The sequence below is a fragment of the Tupaia chinensis genome, unplaced genomic scaffold (genome assembly GCF_000334495.1).
Source record: "Tupaia chinensis unplaced genomic scaffold, TupChi_1.0 Scaffold150243_1, whole genome shotgun sequence".
Lineage (NCBI taxonomy): Eukaryota > Metazoa > Chordata > Mammalia > Scandentia > Tupaiidae > Tupaia > Tupaia belangeri.
Window position 1 is genome coordinate 1,628,192 of NW_006210084.1, and position 3,962 is coordinate 1,632,153.

The window sequence follows — 3,962 nt, forward strand, 5'->3', positions numbered from 1 at the left end:
TCCCGGGATCTTGGGCCCGCAGCCACACGCGCCCGGGCTTGAGTTTTAAGCCACCGGGTCCGGGACACGAGCCGCGGTTGACTACGTGGGAGTCCAGCGACATAGCCATTACGCTAACTGCTGGTTCCCCCGACTGTGTTTTTCTTTTTCTTTTTTTTTAAAAGAATTATTTTATTTAACTTTATTTATTTATTTAAATTTGACCAGAGAGGGACAGAGAGAGAGGGAGAAAGTGAGAAAGCAAGCCACCAGGTCCGAGACTCGAACCGTGGTCAGCCATGTGGGAGTCCAGCGCCCTTAACCACCATGCCACCTGCCAGCCCCCCGACTGTGTTTTAATAAGGCCTCTAGGTGATGCATCCCAAAGTTTAAGAGCTGCTGCTTCAAAGAGAAGATGACGTAAGACAGAGGCCTGGTAAGACAAGTAGGATGTTTATACTTACGGGATGGTAGGAGGGCATCTGTATTGTACATCTCTTACATTCGTATTTTATTTATACTCTGTGATCTGATCTGACCTTTCCAGGGATATACATGAGACTGAGAAAGAAGTAGATTGTGTTTAGAGTTGGAGGTGCTATTGTTTCAATGTATCTTCACAAAATTCGAGTGCTGAGATTTGGCTATGTGGGGAGCCAAAATATACCACCCAAAAATATGCTTCTTTGGTGCATTTTGAGATAACTATTCAGAGTGTCCATAGACACCAGAATTAACTTTAAAAGAAAAATAAACTAACCTATTATAAAGGAAATTTTGTGTTTAGATTTGGAGGTGCTATTGTTTCAATGTATCTTCACAAAATTCGAGTGCTGAGATTTGGCTATGTGGGGAGCCAAAATATACCACCCAAAAATATGCTTCTTTGGTGCATTTTGAGATAACTATTCAGAGTGTCCATAGACACCAGAATTAACTTTAAAAGAAAAATAAACTAACCTATTATAAAGGAAATTTACAGCTAAAGTCAGCAGCAGATGAAAGTGGGCTTTTTAAAAATTTCTAAATTTTATTTATTATCAATACTTTTTAATTTGACCAGAGAGAGACACAGAGAGAGAGAGAGAAAATGAGAAAGCAAGCTACCAGGCCCAGGACTCAAACCACTGCCAGCCATGTGGGAGTCCATCACCTTGACCACAACACCACCTGCCAACCGTACAAGTGGGCTTTCTTGATGCTATGCCCTTACCTTTCTTGGAACAAAAAGAAATAGATTAAAGGTGTGACACTTGGCGCAGAAAGACATGGTTCTTTGCATTCTCTCCTCCTCTCCCTTTTAGTGTAACTCTAAATCTCCTCTGCCCTATAGGGTATAAAGACCCTCAGCAATTTGACCTTCCCTTGAGTCACTTTGTATGGCTCCTCTGTGCACATGTGTACATTAAAATTAATCTGTATGCCTTTCTCTTACTAATGTGCCTGTTGTTAGTGATTGCCCCTAAGTTTGTTTTTAATATGTATGTTATGATGGCAATTTTAATTTTCATGAAATGAACTTCATAAAAGAAGGATCAGTATGCTGGCATAAGTTTAAAGCTTTCTTTTGGAAGTTCCACTCAGTCATCCTTTTATGGGCTCATGCTTATCTCTTAATTTGCTTATACATCAGTCAATCAATAAGCTCTAGAGAAATCATGGGCCATTTGTGAGTTCTTGTGGCTATTGAAGTAGAGTTTATTTTCTGCCTCTTCCTTCTTCACGTTCATCCTTCCCAGTTCTTCCTTCTCTTCTTTTTTTTTTTTTAAAGATTATATTTTCTCTTCTTTCTTTCTTTTTCTTTTTTCTTTTTTTTTTTAAATTTGACCAGAGAGAGAGCAAGAGAGAAAGCAAGCCTCCAGGTCCAAGACTCGAACTGCAGTCAGCCATGTGGGCATCCAACACCCTTAACCCTTAACCACCATACCACCTGCCAGCCCCCTTCCTTCACTTCTCTTTCCTATTTCCTTACTTCAAATCATAGCTTCTATGAGGGGTCTTCAAAAAGTTCATTAAAGGGGCCTGGGGAGGGTCTGCCGGGCTCGGCTGGACAAACTGTGGCACCGGCCATGGAGGGGTCAGGTGAGCCCCCGCTGGATGCTAAATCCAAGGTCACCAACTAGCTCATAGATTTTCAGTGGAAACTGGGGATGGCTGTGAGCTCCGACAGTTGCAGATCTCTTAAATATCCATATGTGGCAGTGATGCTAAAAGTGGTGGATCATTCAGAGCAAGTAAAGAACAAGTGCTTAAAAATGACAATTCCACAGTTTCACAATTTCTATAGACAGTTCAAGGAAATCGCTGCAGTTATTGAAACTGTCTGAACACTGGTTATTTGGCTGAGAACTTGCTGTCGTCATGCTTAACACAGACTTTCTGCAGTAATATTGCATAAGGATCAAAGGATATTTATTGAATGAAATTACAATGGTTTTTCAGTTTTTTGAAGTAAGTCAAACAAGCTGGAATCAGTGATGATTGTACAACCTTGTGAAGGTGCTATACATGACTGAATTGAGTGCTTCAAATGGTGTGCTTTGTGTTCTGTGGCTTTGTGGTCTGTGAATTATATCCCAATAAAAAAAACTCAAAGAAACAGAAGGATATTAAAAAAACTCAAAGGAACAGAAAAAGTAGAAAAAACAGAAGGCAACATGAGTTTATGCATTAGAACAATAGTTTTAAAATATATTGGTATTGGAAGCATTTATGAAAAAAGTCTCACATGGAGTCATATATCTATGTATATAAGATATATGTACTGATCCTTTGTGGTTCATAAGCATGAGGAGGTTTTCACACTGTTATGTGAGATGTGCCTCCCTCAAACCTTGTTACGACATTGGCACTGTACCTGTCTGAAGTAAAAAATAAATAAATCATATACAGAAAAAAAGTTCATGAAAAATGCATATTATGATAAAACTACGTGTGGATTTAAAAAAAATTTTTGCACCAAAATAAACTTGTATTTTAATTCCATTTTCCACCAACTTTGTGAAGTCCCCTTATATACCTGCTAACTTTCAGTGACTTGTTAGCTGACATGCTGAGTCAGGAGAAGAAATATCCCTGAGAGATTCATCCAGATTTTATCTTTTCTGTGTGTGCTGTTGTTATTTTTTTAAAGGAACGATTTATAAAATTTTATCATTATTAGTTTTTTTTAAATTGCTATAGGGCATGTTGCTCACTAGAGATGGGGGGGGGGGCGGAGAAAGAGAGAGAGAGAAAGAGAGAAAGTGAGAAATCAAGCTGCCAGAGCCAGGACTTGAACCATGGTTGGCCACGTGGGAGTCTAGCACCTCAGTCATCATGCCACTTGCTGGCCTCTAATATTACTATAATTATTTTTGATGAGATGATGCTTTTCAGTGACCCTGTGATTATAAACTGGACATAAGAAAAAACCCAGGGCCAGAAGGTGGCATGGTGGTTAAGGGTACTGGACTCCCATATGGCTGACCATGGTTTGAGTCCTAGACCTGGCAGCTTGCTTTCTCACTCACTCTCTCTCTCTCTCTCTCTCTCTCTCTGTCCCTCTCTGGTCAAATTAAAAATAAATAAATAAAGTTCAATACAATAATTATTTATTTTTAAAAAAGAAAGAAAAAAACCATTTAAACAGGAATAGAAATCACTGAGGCATGCTCACAATTTTTTCATCTTTTTCTTATTCCTTTTTAAGAGAATTATTTATTTAACTCATATATTATCATTGTTATTTATTTATTTTTTTAAATTTTACTAGAGAGGGAGGGGGAAAATGAGAAAGCAAGCCTCCAGGTCCAGGACTCATTCCAAGGTAAGCCATGTGGGAGTCTAGCACTTTAACCACCATTCCACCTACCAGCCCCAATCATTTTCTTATTCTAAATTTTATTCCCTTAATGTATTTTTATCTACTAAATAATTAATAATGACCATCTCTTTCTATGTATATTTATTTCTCCACATGTGTGTATGTGAACACCAAACAA

At 38.5% G+C, this 3,962-nt stretch overlaps 1 non-coding gene and 1 pseudogene across 1 annotated transcript; both read left to right on the forward strand.

Moving 5' to 3' along the window:
- The first annotated feature begins 2,048 nt into the window (after positions 1 to 2,048).
- LOC102502573 (COMM domain-containing protein 6 pseudogene) lies at positions 2,049 to 2,306 on the forward strand (annotated as a pseudogene).
- Positions 2,307 to 2,746: 440 nt separating this feature from the next.
- LOC114006765 (small nucleolar RNA U13) lies at positions 2,747 to 2,846 on the forward strand. The gene has a single exon (XR_003548444.1). It is a non-coding gene; the product is annotated as a small nucleolar RNA U13 (small nucleolar RNA).
- The last annotated feature ends 1,116 nt before the right edge of the window (positions 2,847 to 3,962 follow it).